This window comes from Macrotis lagotis, chromosome 1, assembly GCF_037893015.1.
Source record: "Macrotis lagotis isolate mMagLag1 chromosome 1, bilby.v1.9.chrom.fasta, whole genome shotgun sequence".
Classification (NCBI taxonomy): domain Eukaryota; kingdom Metazoa; phylum Chordata; class Mammalia; order Peramelemorphia; family Peramelidae; genus Macrotis; species Macrotis lagotis.
The window spans coordinates 201,404,084-201,428,620 of record NC_133658.1 but is presented as its reverse complement, the minus strand read 5'-3'; positions in this window follow the sequence as shown (position 1 = coordinate 201,428,620).

Genomic DNA, 24,537 nt, shown 5'->3' with positions numbered 1-24,537 from the left:
GTGTGTTTCACCAGAACCAAGGGTTGTAATAAAAGCCATGGCTGTGGCACAGCGTAGCCCAGCCCAGCCCAGTTCAGCACAACCCAGCCCAGAGATCACCAGCAACAGCTTGAAGGGGCTGGGAGAGAACTGTGCTGCACCTGGGTGAGTGTGGAGTGAGGAGCACAGCCACAGAATCTGCAGTGAAAATTGGAAGAAAGAAGCCTACACCCCCAGAGAGGGTAAGGGAAGTCTACAGAGATTTCTCTGCTCTCCCTGGGGTAGGACTCTGCTGTTTGTCTATACTCAGATATTGCAGTTTGGGCTTCCATACTAAATGACCAAGCTAGATCCCTCCTTAAAGCCCCAGGGCAGAGAGAAGTATGGGGTCCATCTACATATCAAAGCAAGCTAGAGATCATAAGACCCTGGAGGAATAAAGATCCCAGTGGAGTGTCCCAAAAAGAAAACAACCCCAAAGCCTTGGAAGTGCTATAAATTAGTCTTGTGCTGAGGAAATAAGTAAACAACAGAAAAAGAAGAATCTGACCATAGAGAATTACTTTAGTCCAATGGAAGATCAAAACACGTACTCAGATGATGACTAAATTGAAGCTTCCATATCCAAAACCTCCAAGAGAAATAGAAAATGGGCTCAGACTATGGATGAGCTCAAAAAAGACTTTGAAAAGCAATTAAAGGAGATGGAGGAAAAATTGGGAGGAGAAATGAAAGTGATGCAGAAAAATCATGAAAACCAAATCAATAGCTATGTGGCTTTGGGCAAGCCACTTAACCCCATTTGCCTTGCAAAAACCTAAAAAAATAAAAACCAAGCCAAAAGCTTGGTGAAAGATATAAAAAAAAATACTGAAGAAAATAATATGTTAAAAACCCAGTTTAGGCATAATGGAAAAAGCAAAACAAAAGGCAAATGAGGAGAAGAATGCCTTAAAAAATAGAATTGGCCAGCTGGAAAAGGAGATAAAAAAATAACTCCTTCAAATGCATAATGGAAGTAAAGGAAGCTGATGACTTTTCAAGAAAGCAGAAAGAAATAAAACTCTGCCAAACCCCCCCAAAATTTGAAGAAAATGTGAAATATCTCATTGGAAAAACAACAGACCAAGAAAAAAGATCCAGAAGAAATAATTTAAAAATTATTGGACTATCTGAAAGCCATGACCAGGAGAAGAGCCTAGACTTCATTTTTCAAGAAATAATACAGCAAAATTTCCCTGAAATCATAGAAGCTGAGGGTAAAATTGAAATCGAAAGAATTCACTGGTCACCTCCTGAAAGAGATCCCAAAAGAAAAGCTTCCAGGAATATTGTAGCCAAATTCCAAAACTCCTAAATCAAAGAGAAAATTCTAAAAGCTGCCAGAAACAAAAAATTCAGCTACTGAGTCTCCATAGTCAGGATTACACAGGATCTGGCAGCATCTCCATTAAGGGCTCGTAGGGATTGGGATATGATATTCTGGAAGGCAAAAGATCTTGATTTATAACTGAGAATCAACTACCCAGCAGAACTGAACATCCTCTTTCAGGGGAAAAGATGGACTTTCAAACTTTCCTACTGAGATGACCAGAGCTGAACAGAAAGTTTGATCTCCAAGTACAGGACTCTGGTGAACCATAAAGGGAGTGGAAGAGAGGGACTAACTATGAGGGACTTGATGTTGAACTGTTTGTATTCCTGCATGGGAAGAAGATATTGATGACTCATATGAACTTTCTCATAAGAACTGTTAGAAGGAGCATATATAGATAGGACATAGGAAGAAGCAGAATATAATGGTATGGTATGGTAAAGGGATGGAGTCAGTGGGTGATGGGGGAAAGTACTGGGAGGAAGGAAAAGGAGATGAAGAAGTAGCTGAGAGATTTCACATAAGAGTCAATAAAAAGCTTTTTAAATGGAGTGGAGGGGAGGAAGGCAAGGGGATATGAGTGAGTTTCATTCTCATCAGAAATGGCTCAGGGAAAAAATGACATACACACTTAATAGGGTGAGGAAATCTATTTTGCCCTGGAGAAGGATGGGAGGAAAGGGATGGGATGAAGGGGAATGGGGGGAGGGAAGGAGGGAATAGGTGATAGAAGAGAGGGAAGATCGAGGGAGAGGGTACTCAGATTCAACACACTTTTGGACAGGGCCAGGATGAAAGGAGAGAGAGAATAGAATAAATGGGAATGGGGAGGAATAGAGTGGAGGTGCAGATAAGTAATAGCAACCATGGGAAAAATATTGAAGCAACTTCTCTGGTGGACTTATGATAAAGAAAGCAATTTACCCCAGAGAAAGAGCCATTGAAATCTTAACACAGACTGAAGTAAAAGGTTTTTTTTCCTCTCTCTCTATTCTTGAGGTTTCTCATCTTTTTGGGGGGGAGGGGATTTATGTTTATTCTTATGTTTACTTTTATAACACATTCAATTTACATCATTGTCTGGCATGGAAACAATGTAGAAACTATCAGAAAGCTTTCTGGTGGGGGAAGGGAGGGTAAGTGAGTGAAAAATTGTAGAATTCAGAACCTTGCAAAAAATGATGGGTACATATTACTATTATATATAATTGGAAAACAAACAAAATGTTAAAATGTCAAAAAAAATCAATCTTTGTCAGGAGAGTGATAATTAGGATAGGACAACCAGGGCTGTGACCCATATCAACAAAATGTAGAAGGTACTAATAGTAAGAGAACTATTTTAGCAATGTATTAAAAACTGAGTTCAGCACCTATTTGAAAGAATAATTATTAAAATAGAAACCCCACCAGAAGCAAACTTCTTTTTTACCAGAAGGTTGGTACTAGATGAATGACAAAATCAAAGAATCATAGAAGATGAGAGTAAAATCCCCACTAAAACATACTATTAAAATGATTCTCTTTTCTGAAGACCTCTATCAATCAATGCATCAATATTTTGGGGTGGTCCACTGTACTTTTTTGAATAACTAATTTTAGGAAGTTTTGTGAAGCTGTGGTGATACTTGAGAAAGCACTATGGGTGATATAGTATTGGTGGTTGCAGTAAGGATGAAAAAGGGTTAAAGATCATAAGGAAAGAGATGGAATGGTAGAAGTTTATGCTCAGAAAGATTATTTAAGAGTTAATAGGATTATAGATTTAGAGTTGGAAAAATCCTTAGAAACCATTGTGTCTAGTCCCCTCATTTTTCATATGGGAAACTGAGACACAAAGATGTTAAATTATTTATTGAGAGTCACAGAGGGAATAGCTATCTGAAGATTTAAATCCAGATATCTAACTACAGTTTCTTATTCTCTTGCAATGCTGCATCTTGAATATAAAAATGGAACAACTATGGGTCAAGGCAAGGTAAATATTTTGACAGTCCCTATGAGTAAATGAGGTAGAGAGGAACAGTAGTCATAAGAGTTGAATAGAATAAAGAACTGGAAAGTTGAGGCATTTGAGGAAGTATCAGAATCTATTTTGAGGTTCCCAGAATTATATTTATTGTTGGGATAGAGAAGGAAACAATGAGGCAGGCACTGAATTCATTGTGAAATGAGTGTAGTTCCAAATCCACATTTAGTCCTACTTTCTTAGTTTACACATAAATTGAAATTTAGGGAAAGGTCAGATAATTAGCTTAATTTCATATGTCTTAAAGTAGCAATGCTAGGACTCAGGATTCAAATCTGCATTCAGATCTCAATTCTTTCCATTCCAAGATTAGCACTCTGAAAAAAAAATTAACTATGTTGGAATTTTAGGGAAAGCTAGGTGGCACAGTGGATAGAGTACCAGACCTGGAGTTAGGAGGACCTGAGTTCAAATTAAGCCTCAGACATTTGACAATAACTAGCTATGTCACTCTGGAAAAGTCACTTAACCCTGGTTTTATTGCCTTGCCAAAAAAAAGATATGAGAGAAAAGAAAAAAAGAAAAAACATATTGAGATTTTAATAAAATTGAAATGGCTGTTTGTGGGGTTTTTTGCTAATAAGACACTAGGTCTTCTACATAAGACTTTCTCTTACATTTCATCTTAGTGTGCAGTTGATCCTTGACTCTCAAACGCTAGCCCAATTCAAGGTTGGATAGCATCTTTCATATTGGAAAGATTTTGAGCAAAAATTCAACAATAAACTTTAAGTTTATGTCTCAAGAACCAGCATAACTGAATTCAGAGAAGCCCTTCATCAGGATATGTATTTTGTCTCTAACTCTTAAATTGACTTAGTAATAGAACTATTGAGATTGACAGTAATAGAATATTCATCTTGATGAAATAATAGACCCTATGAAAATCATAAAAGGGTAGAGCCTTTGCCACATGTTCAAAGGAATAGGCAGTTAATATATGGAGAAAGAAACACATTTTTTTCCTAAGAGAAGATTGTATCAGGACAAGTCAAACCCTCTAAGGAAAGAATGACTAGAAGCTTTTCACTTAACTTCTTTTCTGTTTCTTAGAGACTCAGTGCCTAAGCACAGTAGAAAGAGGAAACCACATTAGGATTAACTGGGAAAGGACATAACACTTTATTTACTATGTTATGGCACTAGGAGAGTCATTTTTTAATATATTATTTCATGCATGAGGAAAATAAAAATAAAGACAGACTATATTTTTAAATTCATGCTATCGATTCTACAAGCAATAACAAATATTAGTAACCAAACATTGATTTTCTTCTTTCTCCTTGGTGGGCTAAAGTGGCTCTCCTTTAAAGAGGATTTATGTTTGGAAATGTGCAAGTGATATAAACTAGTATTGATCTAGGTCCTTTGTAAGCTAATATTTAACAACCCATTTTTTCTTGAAAAACTTAAATCACAGTCAATCCTGTATTGACAAAGCAAGTCAAGCTTTCCTTTGCTAAATAATGGTGACCATAACAGTAGTAGATCTCAAAGTAATTGCATCCTGGTTTACTGTTTTAAATTAAATGCCAAAGACTATATCACTGCATCATTAAGAGTGAGGATTTAATAACCCTCAACTCTAGTTATTCTAAATTCCCTTAGATAATATATACCTTGTCTCCTATGTACAGAGAGATCCAGTACAACTTCCTAATTTTGCAGAAAAGGAAAGTAAGGTTCAGAAAGTAGACATGGCTTCTCTTGCCAAAGTCACAAAGCAAATTGATTATAGAACCTGGTTCCTTGGACTTCCAACAACCTATCCCAAATGAAGATGATATACTTTTTTTTTTATCCTGAATAATCCTTATTCTTGGAGTTTAGTTGGTTTTCAGTCATATCTGATTATTCATGACCCCATTTGGAGATACTGGAATGGTTTGTTATTCCCTTCTCCAGTTCCATTTACAGATAAGAAACTGATACCTATAGTATCAAATAACTTCCCCAAGGTCACACAATTAGTAAGTGTCTGAGATCACATCTAATTTCAGTTCCTCCTGATTCTGGGATGGACATTCTCCACTGTGCCAACTAGCTTCTCCTCCTGGATGTGACTAATGTGGCAGAAGATCACATTAACTTGTTTTATAGTTTTCCATCTGAACTATTGCCTGGACATAGTTCTTCCATCTTATTATCATAGAATTTGAATTTCTGAACCACATCAAGAATTTATACTTATCCCTATTTAATGACAGACAGAATGGTGTAGAAAATAGAAGACTAATTGGATTTATAATCAGGATGACAGGTTCAGTTCTCCTCTTTGAAACATATTGACTTTGTGATTCAGGCCAAGTCATTTTAACCTCTCAAGACCCTCAGGCAATTTTCTAAGACTGAAGATGCAAGACAACTAGCTATGATCTACAATGGTAGAGAGGGTTTCCTCATGAAGATTCCCTCATATCAATGAAACCACATTAGCAGGTCTGTTCAATATAATTTTGTTAAAAAATTGTCTGTCATAATAAATTATTAAGATAATTTTTGGATACTGATGTTTTTTTCATCCAGCAGCTTGCTAATGAATCTTTTAATCTTCATGTGATCCACAAATATATGCATTATGCCATCCCTGTGTTCATCCAAGTCAAGAGCAAGGATTGATTCCTGTGCTCCACTAGAACCTTTCCTCTCAGTTGGTATGTTGCACTAATCAGCATCTTTTCTGTGTAAGTATTCAAATGTTCATTCTACATGACTCCATATTGTTCACAAGCATATGTAACTTATTTAATTTCTCAGGACTGAAATTTCCTCCTCCATAAGACGAGCTAAAAAGTTAAAAACAAAAACAATAATTGAAAAGCACATTAAATGCTCATTTTGTTCAAAGAACTCAATGAAATTTTGCACGATAGTAACATAAAAACAAGTCAAATCTTCAGGGAGCTTTCATTCTACATGTACACAGACAAATTAATAAAAGCTTATTTGAGGAGAGAGCAAACACTAAGGGGAGATAGTAGAGGAGTCTTGGTGCAGTAAATTAACCTTAAGGAAGATAAAGATCCAAAGAGTAGAGTCAAGGGGATGTGGGGTGTTTTAATGGTGATAGAAGATTAAATGTTACATTCTGATAACAATTAATAATTCAGTTTAGATTTGAAAAGTAAGTTGGAGCCAGGATTGTGGAGGGTCTTAAATTAAGGAGTTTGTATTTCTCCCTCCAAAAGGTGGTAGGGAACCATTCAAATCTTTTGAGTAAGAGAATGCTATGATTAGAACTATGGTTTAGGAAGATTATTTTGGAAACTATGTAGGGAAATGAATGATTGGAGAGGAGAGACAGTGTAAACTGAACAACCAAATTATAAGGTTATTATATATTTTGTGAGATGAGAGGTTGCTAAGGATCAGAAGTAGAATAGTAAGAGGAGAGAAAGAGACATGCAATTTTTTTGTAGAAAATTAAAAGTCAATGATTTTGGATGGCAAAGGAGAAGGAAATTGTCCAGTTTGATTCATTACATTTCTATTATATGGTGAGAGACTTAATCAAATGTGTTTTTGAAATTTAAGTATGCTCTGTTGAAGATATTTCCAGCATAATTCTCAAAGGTAGGCCCAAAAGACCTTTGAGAAACAAATGGCTATGACCAAGAATCTCTTGTAACTATTTTCAGAGCATCAGAAAATGAGATAGTCTAAATTATAGTTATACTGAAAATGATTTCTTTTAAGATGGAAAAACCATTTCTGGACTGTGCAAAATATCAGTTGTCACAATATGGCATATGGGCTGAGACTATTGCAAACTTCAAAAAAATTGAGCAAAACAGATGGATGAGTGCCCTAAATTTTGTCACTATCTCCACAGAAAATAGGAGGAAGAAAGGAAAGGGCCAGTTTTGACAAGAGATTAAACCACTTTTGTGTTATCTATCAATGTGAGTGTGCATACTCACGTTAAAGGGGAAAGAAAATCAGATTTGTTTATATTTGAAAATAATGACGTAGACAAAGATTTAATTCCCTTATTCATGTTGTTGATCTCATCTCCTTCTCTATTTCCTTTCTCTTTCCTATATCCAACCTTTTCTCATCTAACAGCACCTTCTCCACTACTTAGAAACATTCTGACATCTGCCTTATACTTTTCTAGACATCTGCTGGATGTGGGTTGTGTGTTGCTAGGCTATAAACAGTGCCTCTTAGGTACACCCAGGGACAAACACAGCCACCCCCGACTCTTCAGTTTTCTACTGATTCATCTCCTTTTCTTTTCTTTTTCCTCACAGAGAAACTAGTAGATATCCTCTGAGATAATTTCAAAAAATGCCCAGATTATAAAGATTCCCTAACAGGCTTAGCAAAAACCCCAGAAGGAAAAAAAATCTCATTACATCGGGCTAATTTCCACCCCTCCATCTCAAGTCATGGTTTTTAAGTTAAGAAAAAAAATCACTATAAAAGACAATTAATTTATGAGAGTACCAAATACCGAAAAACATAAAGCTTCAATGGAGCCTGTAGCCATAGTTACCATGTGTTCTGGGAAAATGGGGAAAGAAAAAAGTACTGATTAAATTTTGTTTTAAGGTATGGGCATCACATTTTTGGGTCATTAGCCATAGAGTGGGATAGGTCATATCATTTAGTCTACTTGACCAAATAGTTTGTCTTCAGTCTTGATGGAAGACCAGGGCATCAAACTGTACGGTACTAGTCATAGATGGATAAGACCAAGATGTCCAATTTAACTTTCCTATGTCAAAAAAAGAATATTAATTCAGCATTATTGAAGAAAAGAAATGGTCAGTGTATAAGACTAATTCTGAGGCTTGGAAACAGCCTGTCATCCCTAAGTGAGGAGATCCAGTAAGGGAGCAAAAGGATTGAACTCCTATGATTGTAATCAATGAACAAGTAGGGATTTTTTTTTCATTCAGGAGCTTCGAACTTAACATGTCTTAGGGATTTAATACCAGTTTGAAGTCCCATAAACTCTCTGGGCTTTATTTTCCTCCACTGTAAAATGAGGAGTTTAGAGAGAAGACTCTTATGGTCTTATCCAGCTCTAAAGTCATGATCATGAGAACAACTGAAATGTAGAACTAAGAATGATAGAGAATGCCTTGGAGGAAAAAAATGGAATAACAGGAGTTATAGCTGAGGAGAGAATGACAATAAAAGTTCAGAAGAAGCCAGAAGAGGACTAAATGCAAGGGATGCCCATGTCTATATGTCTGTCTTTGACTCATATAAATTCTGAATCTATGCTTTTAACCACAGGTTCAATCACTACCTAAGTGAGTATTTGGTGAAATTAAAATTATCTCTTTCTAAGATTTGAAATCATAGATCTAGAGTTAGTAGAGATCCCAAAGGTCACCTAGTCTAGCCCCCTCCTTTTACAGATGAAATACCTAAAATTGTTGAACTGACTTGCTGAAAAGTCACAAATATAGTAAGCGTCAGAGTTGAGATTTGAACTCAGGAAATACTTGTTTTCCACTGTACCATATTGATTGTTCATTCTAAGCTTTTCTCCTATTTGTCCTCTCTTTGTTGACTTAGTACTCATCTTCCAAATAATTAACTAAAATCAATTTATTATTTAATTAATTAATTCAGTGCTATCTCAGTTCTTGACTCTCCAGTTTTTTCCATTTCATTCTAACAACTTGCTTCTGCTAAAGATTTCTCCATCCCTCGGTCTTCTCAAATTATTGATTTCCTGCCTGAAAATTGTTGTTATTTGTCTTTCATTCTCGAAAAAGGCTATGACATCAGAGAAATGATGCCATGGCAAGCACATGAATTGGATTTGAATGAGGGGTGCTGTACAATGCCACCAGTCTCTCTTTCTCCTCCAGAGCCAGATATGAATCAGGACAAATGGAGATGGCCCTCGATATGAGGCAGTCAGTGTTCAGTGACTTGGCCAAGGTCACACAGCTAGTAAATATCAAGTGTCTGATGCCAGATTTGAACTTGGGTCCTCTTGACTTCAGGATCAGTGCTCTATCCACTGTGCCACTTAGCAGTCCTTTCCTGAAAACTATATAAGGAAAGAACTAGCTATGTTCATTTCTGACTTCACTTCAGTTCCTGATTTTTCCATCCTACCTTCATAAGGCCTTTATGCCTCCAATCTACTTTGATTCCTCTTTTATTCCCCAGTTCAAATTATTAGTTCTGAAAGAGGACCAAGACATCAGGATGGTGATACCATGGCATGGAAATGATTTGCATTTAAGTGAGGAATCTCTAGGCAAATCACCAATCTCACTTTCTCCTCCGAGCCATCTGGGTTCAGTGATTAGATATGAAGCTATGGTTTAGAATGACTTGAGATGGCCCTGGATACAGACTGGATACAGTGGATGAATTTTGCCTTTTTAAGCTAAGATCTTTCCCAGTTTGGCTGAGCCAATGCCCAATCCGTGATTACGCCAAGTAAGAAAGAATCGAATCAAGCAGCGGTCTCCTGCAAAACAAAATAAATAAACACATACATTTAAATAAATCTGGGAGGAAAAGATGCCCAGGGTTTCTAATTATACAAGAAATAATTGCTATTAAATTCACTCTGAGCCAATCAGTGTCCAAACAAAGACCAATTGGAACTTTGCCTCTGACCTATTTTTGATCAAAGAAAGTTAGCTATCTATAGTTGTCCTAAAACATATCTGTCCCATAGGACCTACTTGGCTCATAAGGAGAAAGTTGGCAGGTGACTTTGTATAGCATTCCCTCACTTAAATCCAAGTCACTTGCACATCACTCAATCACCACCATTGTCATGGTCCTTCTCAATATTGAAGGACAAACAAACCAGTTGGGCTACACAGCGACTTTTTCTTTCTTTTTCTTTCTTTCTTTCTTTCTTTCTTTCTTTCTTTCTTTCTTTCTTTCTTTCTTTCCTTTCCTTTCCTTTCCTTTCCTTTCCTTTCCTTTCCTTTCCTTTCCTTTCCTTTCCTTTCCTTTCCTTTCCTTTCCTTTCCTTTCCTTTCCTTTCCTTTCCTTTCCTTTCCTTTCCTTTCCTTTCCTTTCCTTTCCTTTCCTTTCCTTTCCTTTCCTTTTTTGCTTTCTTTTGAATTCTCAGATTTTAGCACAGTGCCTAGGAATATAAGTAAAACCTAAAACAGTGCTTAATCCAATCCAATTTGCTTTTCTTCCTCATCTCACATGTTATTGAGTCTTCCTCCACAACAGGGTTTTTTGGTCTAAGGTACTCTGATGGGAATCCATTAATAGATTACAGGAAGTCTTTGAACTTAGATGGGAGGCAAATTGAATTTTATTTTTCGCTAACCTATAATTGTAATTTCCTTCCATTACAAATTTTAAAAAAGAAAACATTATTCTGAAAGGCTTCATCAGACAACCAAAGGATCCTTGACAAAAAAGGCTTAAAATAACTGATCTACAATAACCCTCAGTTCTATTCTATTTGCTCAACTCATTATTATCATCACCTTAGTTATGATCCTAACTATCTATTGTCTGGACTATTGCAGTAACCTCCTGAATTGCCTTTCTGCCTCTCTTTTCAATATATATTTTTCACAATGACTATAATATCCTACTGATCAGAGGTCTAATCACACCATTCCTGTCTATCCCATTTAACAAAAAATATATAACAAACAACAACAAAAAATTGTTATGTTTGATGACTTCCAGTTACTTATTTGGTAAAATATAATTCTTTTTGCTTGTTACTTAGGAAATCTACAATATTTATTTCATTCTTAGTGACTTTTATTCCCTTTCATACACTCTGTTGGCCAAAATGAACTACAGCTGTTTGACTTGATTCTGCCTCTGAGCTTTTGGAAGAGTTTCTTCCGTCTATGGAACACACTTTATCTGATTCTTCATCTTTTGAAATTCATCTCTTCTTTCCAGGTTTACCTCAGATGCCTCTTCCATAAAACTTGTAGTCCTTCCTTTTTCTGAATCTCTTCTTTACCATTAATCACATAACTAGAAAATACTAAAGTGTAGGACAAAAAAGACTAATTTCATTATATATGAACATAAATTGAGGCTTAGATGAGGCCTTAGAAATCATCTAGTCAAACTCCTTAGTCTATTGATAAGGAAATCTTCCTGACTCCAGCTTCAGTATTCTACTCCCTGCCACCAACCTTCCCCAGACTATCACAGAGCTTTGCAGATGCCAGGTACTTAGTGATTATTTATTGAAATGAAATGAATAGAATTGTGGTGGGAGAAATGTTATTGAATATAAAACGATCCACTAATTTCTTCTTAGCAATTACCTGACAAAATACAAGTTTCAACTGGGGCTCTAACATTTCCCATAGATGATTGTCTATATGGCCCATTGTCTGAATACTGCAGTTTTTTTCTTGAACTTATTCTGCTAGTTACAATATTGATCATAGTTAAGCCTTTATCTATTGATGACATATGATCCACCAAATACACATCTTCCAGTTTCTCAGGAAAACTGAATATAGCTAGAGCTTAACAATTACAACGAGAATTTAATGGCTTCATAGCTTTTTATCTTCATTTGTTTTTGTTTTTAATATATGCTCAACATAGATTTCACTATAATCATAGAAATCATTGCTCCATAGCTTTTTATCTTCATTTGTTTTTGTTTTGAATATATTCTTAACATAGATTTCATATAATCATAGTAATCTACAACTTATAAATTTTAATAAATTAAATAATGAATATTTACTAATAAATAATATACATTAAAGAAAGTTTGGTTTATACATATACATGATACATATATATGCATGTATACTAGAACAAAATAATAAAAATGCCTTCTAATTTTATAGATTCATAGGATTTAGAACTGGAAGAAACATTGAGATCATCTTTACAAAGTCTTGTATTAAACAGATGATGAAATTTATGGCTATAAACATTCAGTGATAAAAACTTGAATTCATCATTGGACTCAAAATTTGGTGCTTTTTGGTATTAATAATTTTATTATTACTGATAGTTTTTTAATTTGATTATGCTTTCTTTATGATGGTTTTTTCAATTATGTACTTATATTTCCAGGAACATAATTATAACTAGTATTTATATTGCACTTTAATAAAGCACTTTACATATATCATCTCATTTGATCATTATATATTTACTAGCTATATGAGCCCAGGCAAGTCATATTTAATCTCTGTTCACCTCAGTTTCCTCAACTGTAAAATGGGCATAATCATAGTACCTCCCTACCATGATTTTTGTGGTGGGTAAAATGACAAAATATTTGTACAGTGCTTTGTAAAAACTGTAAAATACCATATGTTATTTATTTATTAGTTATTATTATTATTATTATTATTATATTCCCATTTTTAAATTAGGAAACTGACGCTCAGAGAGATTAAGGGATTTCCAAAGTCATACAGCTAGAAAGGCTCTGAGGCAGGATTTCAACTCAGGTTTGACTGAATCTAGTACCAACTGTCCATTTCTGACAACCCTCTTGCCCATTAAGTATTATGAGAGTCATTGTGTCATGATTCTGACTATTCTGGTTGCATTAGATCTCTTCACATGGATCTTTTCATTTTTCTCTATAGTTTTTAAACTTGACATTTCTTATGGAGCAATAATATTCTAATACTTTTGTTTAACCATTCCCCAACTGTTAAATATATGAACTGCTACCAATTTGTCACTATTACCAAGAAAAGCTACTTTGATTTTTTTTTTAGTTTTTGCAAGGCAATGGGGTTAAGTGACTTGCCCAAGGTTACACAGCTAGATAATTATTATGTGAGTCTGAATTTGAACTCCGATCCTCCTGACTCCAGGGTCATGCTCTATGCACTGTTGCACCTTGCTTCCCCTATGATTTTTTATATACCAGCTTGATTTTTAAGTTTCTTTAACTGTATTTTGTTGCAGTTCAACTTTGATGATATTCAGCATCTCTGCCTTTTAAAGTAATAAGCATGTTAAAGTGCCTACTGTGTTCAGAGAACTATATTAGGCTCTGAGTTACCTACAAGGCTAAGGCAAAAAGTAATCTCTATTTTCAGGAATCTTTGAAGAAGGTTAGAACTAGGAAATTTTGTGCTTGGGGTTAATCCAGTTGTGCTGGGGGATGGGGATTTCAAACTAAACATAAACTGAGTTCACTCTCTGGCAGAGGTAGTCTGAACAGCATGCTCTTTCATTCTTTAATCAAACATTGGTAAAATGATTATCAATACTAACATGATTATATACAAAATATCCAGCTTATGGGAAACTTAAGTATCAACTCTCAAGCAATATGTATCTCACTTGTGTGAGCATTCAGCAGTATCACGTCCCTCTTTTCCTCCTTAACTTCAATTGAATTTGCTTCAGGCAGAAGACAAAGGGAAAGAGAGGTGGAGGGAAATAAAATGATCAAATCAGGGAAAGCAGTGGTAGTGACCTGCAGAATCACCATCCAAGATGCTGGTGCCTTGAAGGAGAGTCCTGGGTGCTTTCTCCTAGTTGCATTTCTAGCTTTCAGACCACAACACAAATATCTGTAATATAATTTGTAAACCTGAAAGTGCCATGGACCTATGAATTAACTGATATTTATTCACTGCCTGAAGCAAAGATTAGTCTCCTTGAAAGGCTTCATATCCAGCCTGAGTTTCTGTTAGATTTTTCTGTGATCTCAAGTTGGCCTATAGCCATGTGACAGCACAGCTGCTCTAAAACTCTTAGCTACACAGATGGACAGTGCTCAATTTGCTACTCAAGGGACTCAACATTATGGGCAGAGATGTTCAATGTTATTTTTCTTTCCTTTTTATATTTTTTTATTTGGCAGAGTGCAAAACAAGTCTCTTGGGTTAGGGCAAGAGTTGAACCATTCCAGAGTCATATGCAGGTCTCAGCTTTAAGTACCATAGTTTAAGAGAAAAATATTTATACACACTTGGCATCCCTATTGAAAGTGAAAAATGGAGCCTGGAGAATGTTACCACTGGGATTTCTGTAGAAATCCAGGGACTTAAAGAGTATAGGTAAAACAGGGACATATGTCAGTACAGCTGAGCATGTAGAATAAATCCATTCGAGCTTTGCTTAAATGCTGTCCTTGGAGTTCATGCCATTGGGTTTCATTTGTCATGATGAGTTATAGGTGACAGCATGGTTGGGTTTGTCAGGTGGAGAGGGGGATCTGGAACCAAGAAAGGGCTGGGCAGAAGTCCAGGTCTTGTAATGGCAAGTGGAGGGTTGCTGGCAGGTCAGAAATGAGCCAAAGATATGGAATTCAGGAGGTCAAAGAAGAGACTAGAAAATACTAGTATCCTTAGCCAAGGATAGGTCAAAGTACTAGGAACATGAGGTCAAGCAGAGGTAAGAAGGAGAGAGCAACTAGGACCCGGTGAAAACAGACAAAGGTTTAGAATCTAAGACTCCAGAAATCACTGTTTAGAATGTTAGAATGAAATAGATTTTGAATTGCAATGATGTGTGAAAGTTTTTCTTGATGTCATGCTTGGGCAGAAAATATTTTTAAGATATAAGTGGATTCATATAAAAGAAATATGGTTAAAATTGCCTAAGGAAAAAGAGACAAAGCAGTAAGTGCAACAGGTAAGACCTCATAGGATTATAATTGAAGTCTATTAGTTATAAGTACTTTTTTGAACTTTGAATATATATTTATATATATATATACATATAAATATATATAACAATGCCTCTTTTATTGAGTTTAAAAAGGCATTTTTATACTACATTTTACACTGAAGCAGTTATATGATTGAACCTAGAATATGGAAGATGTGAGTTCAAATCTAGACTTAGACACTTGCTAGTTGTTTCACTTTGGGCAAGTCATTTAATCTCTGTCTACCTCAGTTATATCAATTGTAAAATGAAAAATTGATTTTAAATGCCTCCCAGAAGGGGAAGTATTGTTGTGAAAGGCTAATAAGATAAGTTTTCCAAATCACCTGACACAGTGTCTGTTAAGTAGTAGATGTTAGATAAGTTAAAGTTTATTCACTCCCTATGTTTCCCTAGCCTATCATGAACATTGCTATGATGATGCCCCAGTAAAGAATGTGTCATTTGGTTTGAAACCCTCTTTTTTCTCTCAAATAACTTTATATGCATTCAAACCTTAGGTGCTTGAATGGAAAAGACTGCTGTTATTGCTATTGCACCTACTATTATTACCATTACTTCACATTTATAGAATAACTCAAGGTTAATAAAACTTTTCCCTCAAAATAGGCCTGTAAAGGATGCAAGATATATTCTTTTCATTCTACACAAGAGGAAAGTGGGAATTAGCAGAAGCAAATTACTTGTCCATAATGACAGAGCTAGTAAACGTTTCTAATCAACATATCCCATGCACTCCATCCTCTCCATTATTTTTTCTCCTTACTATGGATCTTCAGTCTTCCTTTTTGCTTCATTTGTCATAGACCTTAGCTATGAGGACATTCTGATCATTGTTGGAAAAGTTTCAGTTTAATTCAACAATGTTTTTAACTCTTTAATAAGAATCTTTTATTTTTTTATTTTATTTTCCCCTAATTACAAGCAAAAACAAGTTTCAACATTCACTTTTAAAACCTTGAATTTTGAATTCTCTCCCTTCCTACCATCCCAATCACCCTCATTGAGAAAGCAAGGTTTTTTTTGATATAGGTCAAAATTATGTAGTCATGAAAAACATTACCATAACAATCACATTGTAAAAGTAAACACAAGCTCTCCTCCAAGAAAAAACAAAGCTCAAGGGAAAAAAGTATGCTTCAATTTGTATTCAGACACTATTACCTCTGTCTTTGAGACAGCATTCTTTATTATAAGTCCTTTAAATTTCTCTTGGGCACAGTATTGCTGAGAAAAGGTAAATCATTCATAGCTGATCATTCTACAAATTGCTGCTACTTTTTATTTATAATACATTTCCCATTGCATCTACTCATGCAAATTTTTTACCAAGAGCATCCTGTTCCTCATTTCCTGTAACAGAATAGCATTTCATCTTAATCATATAGCACAATTTATTCAATCATTCTCCAATGGTCAACTCCTCAATTTCCAGTTTCTTGCCACCAAAAAAGAGCTGCTATAACTTTCCTTGTACATAAAGGTCCTTTTCCTTCCTGGAATATAGACTTGGCAGTGACATTGCTAAATCAAAGAGTTGGCATGGTTTTATGACCCTTTGGGCACAATTTTATATTGCTCTACAAATTGTTGAATCCTTTCACAACTTCTCCAACAGTGCATTAATGTCTCATTTTTCTTATATCCTCTCCAGCATTTTTCATTTTCTCTTTCTGTCCCAAGAGAAATACAGTTCTCAAGAGTCAACTAAAATCCCTCCCCCATTCCATTTAACTTTTTACATTTCTCTTAAGTCTTTTATTACATTACCAAAATTTCAGTTCTGGTCTTCTTTATTAGGTAAGTTTGAAAGTCCTCAATTTCAATGAGACATCACCTTTTCCCTAAAAGAATATGCTACATTTTGTAGGGTGTTGATTCTTGGTCGTAATCCAAGCTGCTTTGCTCTCTAGACTATCATTTTCCAATCCCTTTGATCTTTTAATGTTGAGGCTGATAAGTCCTGTGTAACTCTAACTCTGGTTCCCTGATATTTAAATTGCTTCTTTTTGGCTACTTGCAGTATTCTCTCCATTAGATGAAAATTCTGAAATTTGACTACCATGTTCCTTGTAGGTTTTACATTGAAATATCTCTCTCCCTTTCTCTTTCTCTTTCTCTTTCTCTTTCTCTTTCTCTTTTTTCTTTCTCTTTCTCTTTCTCGTTCTCTTTCTCTTTCTCTTTCTCTTTCTCTTTCTCTTTCTCTTTCTCTTTCTCTTTCTCTTTCTCTCTCTCTTTCTCTCTTGGATTTCATCAAGGACTATTTTATCTTCTTGTTCTAGGATATTATGCCAGTTTTCCATGATAATTTCATGCATGATATTGTACAGGCTCCTTTTCTGATTTCAGTTTTTAGGTAGACCAATAATTCATAAACTATCTCTCCTGGATCTATTCTCTAGGTTGATCATTTTTCCAAAGAGGTACTTTACATTTTCTTCTATATTTTTAGCCTTTTGACTTTGTAAGTTTTATGTCTCGCAGAGTCATTCATTTCTATTTATTCAATTCTAGTTTTAAAAGTTTTATTTACTTTAGTTAGCATTTTTGTTTCCCTTTCCAATTTTATTTTCTAGTTAGTCAATTTTTACTTTTAAAATTATTGTTTTCTTCAAGTAATTTTTCATAATTCTCTTGCTAGACTCTCATTTCTCGTCTTCATTTTTCTTCTTTCTCTTTTCTTTGTTTTTTAAAGTCCTTTTGGAAATCTTCCAGTTCATCAATACCTTAGAGCCTTCAAGTAAGCATTTTGTCACTGCTTTTCTCTTCTGAAATGGTGTTTTTATCACCCCTATCAGAATATCAGAATAGTAGCTGTCAATGATTAGTGTTTTTAATGTTTTTCTGGTCATTTTTATCAATTGAGTTCTGTTATTTTGCATAGGGTATATAAGTAAAAGTTGTTTTGTTTTGTTTTTGCTGGGTACTGGAGTGCTGGTTCTGTGCTCCTGACTCTCTGTTCTGAAATTTCCAGTGTTTCTAGTTTGCCCCCTAGTGTTAACCCAACACTACACTAGCTTCTCAGGGCTTGAAGCCTTGTTCTCCAAGCTGGGGTTGGGAAACTTACTGATGGCAAAGCTGTGCCAAGACTGATTGAGTTTTGGATAAAAGCTTCAAGCTGGCTTTCTAGATCTTCTATCCACAAAATGAACTATACTCAACCTTTACCCACTCAGAATTTTTCCTGAAGTTCTTCTAAGATATCTTGCTGAAAAGTTGTTCCACTGTCCTTTTTGTTTGTTTGGTTTTGGTAGATTGTTTTGTTTTAGGATCTTTGTAGAAGCTTCATTCAATTTTGGAGGGGGATGCTTAGGGAGTGTTTTTTAGTTTTGCTGCTACCATCTTGACTCTGCCCTGGAAGTCCCCCCATGGACAAATTCTTAAATCTGGTTTGAATGGGAATGTGTTTCTATTTGTGTTCCTTTGAATCCATTATAATATCATGTAATGAACCCTGATTTGGAATCAGAAGACCTAGATGCATTAATTGTACTGATAGCTAATTACCTCTGTAAACAACCTTCTAAGTCTCAGGTTTAATCAGTAATAAATAATAATAGTAGATGATTCCTACATAATACTTTATAGTTTATACAGCATTTTAAATACATTTTATCACTTGCTTCTATGAGGTAGGTGATAATATAATTCCCATTTTAAAACTGAGAAAACAGGATCATAGAGATCAAGTGACTTCTACTGGAACATCGAAATAGCTGAAGAAGTATGGGAATCCAGAGTTTTCTTTCTGGTATTATATTTATGATATGCCACAAATTATCCCACAAATGGCAAGCCTAAACCATATTACTCTAAGGTATCTCTTCTAACTAAAAATCCTATAATCCTAAGAACAGAGATAAATTATGAAGTCATTTGAAAAGGTCAGAAATTTAGCCTACTGGTTTCTAAGACTGAGAATTCTGTATTTTTTCTCATTACTCCTTCTATTGCTAAGTACAGAAAAGGTTTTAGAGCTTAATTTCACCCAAATGTCTGTGGACTAAACTGAGGACAGCTATTGTCAGTGTCTGCCAACTGGTCAATTGATTGGCTGAAGAATTTTCTCATTATTCATCCATTCCTTACAAAGGCAGAAATACAATGAAACACTTGTCAAGGAGCTCTTTTCTTCTCTCCCAAGAGACATAGAAGACCAGGCAGTATCTCCTGGGCTAAAACCAAAGAAGAAACAGAAAGTTTTAAGTAAGAGAAGACAAGGTCTGGCCACAAAACGCTGTGTAATAGTTCTCTGGGAAGAAGAGAATGCATTGTGCATTTTTCCATTAGCTTTTCTCTCAGACATGATTTTGGGGCTGTTTTCAATAAAGCATCAATCAGAGAGTTCAATATCGATTCTTATAGCTGCTGCTGCACCACAGTTCTACCAGGGAATCAATCCACACCCATTTCTTAATCACCTAATATTTTCCAGACAGTGTGATAGGGAACAAGGTAAAGGATTTAACTATCCCTATTTTCAAATAATTCACATTCTATGGTAAATCTGTCCTATAGTGTTACATATGACAACTACATTGTACATACAATTGGGGCAGAATGGTAGTCTTCTTTGCACAATGAAAGATTTGAGGAAAAGTCCTAGACTGAGATTCAGCCCAATTAAGTGCAAACAACTCAATTCAAGCTCCCCTAATGGGAATTGGGGTGTCCTGAGGGCAAATAGTTTGGGAATTAGTCTCAGCCACAGGAATTCTCACCATCCCAATAAGGTAAGCAACTGGAAGTCTGAGTGGGAAGAGAGGGAAACTCTGCTGACAAGGGTTGCCAGGCCCAACTGTGCTACCTAGGTGGTATGGGCAAGAAAGACCCATCATCTTTCCAGTGAATCTAGAAGCATTGGCATGGGGATACAGTGGACACCTACAGTCTTGGTTCCAGGTCAGAGGGGAGAACTGAAGATTATAGCTGTTGGAGCATTCTCAGGGAGTAAGATTATTTACTGCACAGTTTGTGGAGGGACCCCAGCTGTGGCTTGGGGGAGGAAAGAAGTATAGAAGTTGATCCCAGGACAAAACTCCAAGACCAGAGACACCTCCTTCCACATTTGAATAAAGGTGAATAGAACAATAAATTGTTAAAAATATAGTTTTTTAAATGAACAGCCTGCTCTATAAAAAATGATGAGCAAACAAATTTAAAAAAAATCTGGAAAGACTTACATGAACTGATACTGAGTGAAGTTAGCAGAAATGGAGAACACTATAAACCTTAATAGCAACATTATGTGATGATCAACTATGATAGTCTTAGCTCTTCTCAGCAATACAGGGATCAAAGACAATTCTAAAAGACCATTGATGGAAAATGCCATCCACATCCAGAGGAAAAAGCTATGAAATCTGAAGGCAGAGAAAAGTATACTATTTTTATCTTTTTAAATTTGGTTTTTGCTTTTTTATTTTCATATTTTCCTCTTTTTCTTTTGATTCTTCTGCCAAGAATGACTAATATAGAAATACATATAACACAATTATACAAGTATAGATTATATCAGCTTACTTGTTATCCTAAGCTGGGTGGGGAGGAGAGATGGGAGGGTGTGAAGAAGAAAACTTCACAAAAATTAATGCTGAAAATTATCTTTCCATATAATTGGAAAAATAAATTAAAAAAAAGGAAAAATTGAGCAAAGGAAAAAGAACCCAACCATATACAGCTACTATGGAAATAGAGAAGACAAGAGTTTACCTTTAGAGGAAAACATTAAAGTTTAAAAAGCAGCCTCTCTTACCCCAAAGGGTAATATAAAAAAATTCATAGAAGAAATCTAACAAGTATTTTAAAATCAAATAAGAAAGATTAAAGAAAAACTTAAAAAATGAACAATTTAAGAAAGACAAGAAGATTGTGAAAAAAAAGTCAACTGGAAAAGGAGATCCAGAATCTTTTTTTTCAGATTTTTCCAAGGCAATGAGGTTAAGTGACTTGCCCAAGGCCACACAGCTAGGTAATTATTATTAAGTGTCTGAGGTCACATTTGAACTCAGGTACGCCTGACTCCAGGGCTGATGCTTTATCCACTCTGCCACCTAGCTGCCCCAATCCAGAATCTTAAGAAAGAAGATCATTCCTTGAAAATTAGAATTGGTTGGGGGAAAGTCAGCAAAATTGTAAGAGGTCAAGACATAATAAAACAAAATATATATGAAAAAAATAGAAGAGAATATGAAACACCTCATAAGAAACAACTGATCTGGAGAACAGATCAAGAAGAGAAAAGATAAGAATAATGGACTACTTGAAAGTTATAATTAAAAAAAAGAATTTTGACATAATAATATAACAAATGAAGAAAATTGTTCCAAAGAGGTGAAAGCAGAAATGGGAAAAAATCCAACAATCACTACCTGAAAAGGATTCTAGGAAGAAAACTTAGAGAGTTATCTTAGCCAAATTCTGAAAACCATAAGAAGTAAATACTAAAAACAGTAAGAAAAATAAATTCAAATATGTTGATCACAATTGGAATTACACAAGACCTAACAGTGACTACATTAAAAGACCACATAGAAAGAGCACATGGAAGTACAAAAGAAGTGGGGTTGTGGTCAAAAATATCATATCCAGTAAAGTTAAGCATAATCCTGAACAAAAAAAAAAATGGATATTCAGTGAATTGCCAGACTTTCAGAATTTGGTTGCAAATAGCCCTGAACCTAATAGAAAACTTGACATATGAGATCTAAGAGAATATAAGTAACCATCAAAGACTAATTACAAGAGACTCAATAAGGACAAACTTTACTATTTCTAAATGAAAATATGAACAATATGTCAGAGATTATTATTAGTGATTGTATAGTTTGAAGGAAAAATTGGAATAGAACTGAGTAGAATGAGTTTCTAAAAAAGTAAAATGAGGTAGGAAAAGATAAAAATAGTTCTATAATTGAGGTATGATGGGGAAGGAGGCCTGGTAGATCTAGAAACCTACTCTCATCAGGAATAAATCAAAGAGGAAACAATTATCTGTATGTCTAAATAACTATGTATTGGTAAGAAATGAGATGAGGGATGGAAGTACTGGATTAGAGAGTGAGGGAATAGAATAAGGGAGTAATAGAAGGATGTATGGCCAATGGGAAGAAGGGGTATTGAAAAGTGTGTAAGGGAGGAATTCTTAGAAGAGTGGTAGGTTAAGGAATAGGAGGTAATGAGTAGAAATAAAGTAGAGAAATGAGGAAGGTTTGTGGCTTTCACAAAATATTATAAACATGAAACATACAAGCAAAATAAAGATCAAGGGTAGAATTTATTATCTAAAAAAGCAGGAATAGTGATCATGATCTCAGATAAAATAGATTTAATCAAAAGAGAAAATTCCAAAGAAGTATTAAATCACGTTTACTCTTTGACTCAGCAATACTAGTCTGTTTCCCAAGAAGATTAAGGGAAAGGAAAAAGAATCTATATGTTCTAAATCATTTATTGCAGCTCTCTTTGTGGTAGCAAAGAACTGAAAATTGTGGAGATGCCATTCAATTGGGAATGATTGAATAAGTTGTGGTATATGATTGTGTTGGAATACTGATGTACTAGAAGAAATAATGAACTCAAAGATGTTAGAAAAATCATGAATAAGCTTTCATGAAATAATGAAGAAGGAAATGAGCAGAACCATGAGAACGGTATATATAGTAATAGCAATATTGCTTCCTTGTTGAGAGCTCTTTACACTGATGAAATTATAAGTCTGATTCCTCCTTTCCCAATTCCAATTTAAAAGAGTAGTTCCAAAAAGACTTTCTCTAATATCTTACATCATCTGAGCAATCCTGGGTGTTTTAGATTGTGCCAAAGTAGTATAAAGACTTACAGCTTCTTCCAAATTGAAAAGTTTCAAAATGGGTCTTTATAACAGATTATGTAAAACTTTTTAACTAAATGTGGAGAGACATCATCAGTAGGTCTTTTTACTCCAAAATCAATATAAGAGCCAAAATAATCTTTCTGAAGATCAGCAGTGATTAGTTCTTTAGCCAGAGGTACTCATGAAAGAAATTTTAAAATATAAAAAAACACAGATTTCCCCCCCAGAAAACTGTAGAGTACTCATGTTTTTTCTTTTTTAAAAGTTAAATTAATTTTAATTGTTTTAATTTTATTGTTGCCTTCTGTTTTTATATTACAAACATTTCTAAAAATATCCTTTTCATTTGTCTGTAACCAAAGAGCCTTTCTTTGTTACTAAGGGATTTCCTTTCTTTGTTTCTTTGGGGTTTTTTTTTGTTACTTTCTCTTTCTTTATTAAGTTCAGGGATGTTATCTTTGACAGCATTTATCAATATAGTTATTATTACATTCCCATGCTCCAATGAAAAATAATCAAATTATATGTTATTCAACTCATATCTGGAGTCATACTTGGTCAGTTCTAATTACATATTGTTCAGTCTTTTTTTGTTGTTCTTTCTGATTAAATTGTTGTAATATATATATATATATATATATATATATATATATATATATAAATTCCCCTGTTTCTTCTTACTTAATGTTTTCTTTTTAATAAGAATTATTTTAGGTTTTGCAAGGCTATGGGGTTAAGTGGCTTACCCAAAGCCACACAGCTAGGCAATTATTAAGTGTCTGAGATCAGATTTGAACTCAGGTCCTCCTGACTTCAGGGCCAGTGCTCTATCCACTATGCCACCTAGCTGCCCCTACCTGATATTTTCTTGATAAGTCTTCTTATAGTTCTCTAAATTCATATATATGTAATTTCTTACAGGGTTATATGTTATTACATTCATCCTGGTTAACTTCTGTGACAGTAAAAGATTAATGGAAATAGGAGCAAAGGATGCTAATAATTTCTATATCTACCAAGATTAATTTAACTATTGACATTGTGCATATAGATATTTGTCCAATGAACAAATGTACTTTTAGAGGAGCTGAATGTTACCAATGTCAATACTCTATTAATGGGAAGAAAAATAAAGCATGTAGCTACATAGAAGTATGATTCATTGGTTGTCCTTAGAGAGATAAGCAGGAATGGGTAGAATAAGTTTTAAGATGTACCTAGAAGCAATGATAGTTTATTTTGTGGCTAATATCATCATCTTCTATTGCCATGCTCCTAACAATCATTTCCAGAAAGATCACCATGAAGATAATTGTTAAGTTATATGCCAATGTTTCTAGCATGGCAAAGTAGAGACATTCTATAAAAATCTAAACATTACCTTCCAAGTTAAGTCAGAACATATAATTAATATTTAATGATGCCAATGCAATGGTGATCAGTCAGTCAATAAACAATTTTCATGCACTTTACTAAGTACTTGGTATACAAGGAAAGACATGAATGTCTGCTTTCAGGGAGCTCACAATCTAATAGGGGAGGCAATATAGAAATCAGAAAAAATTTTTCTCAAGTTCATTTAATACTAAGAAGTCAGTGTATGTCTATTATTTTTCGACTTATCTACTTATCTATCTACCTCTCTCTCTATCAATCTATTATGCATCTATTGATATATACATAAATATAACAGATAAATTAAACATATATAATTTGACATTTATTCAAAATGAT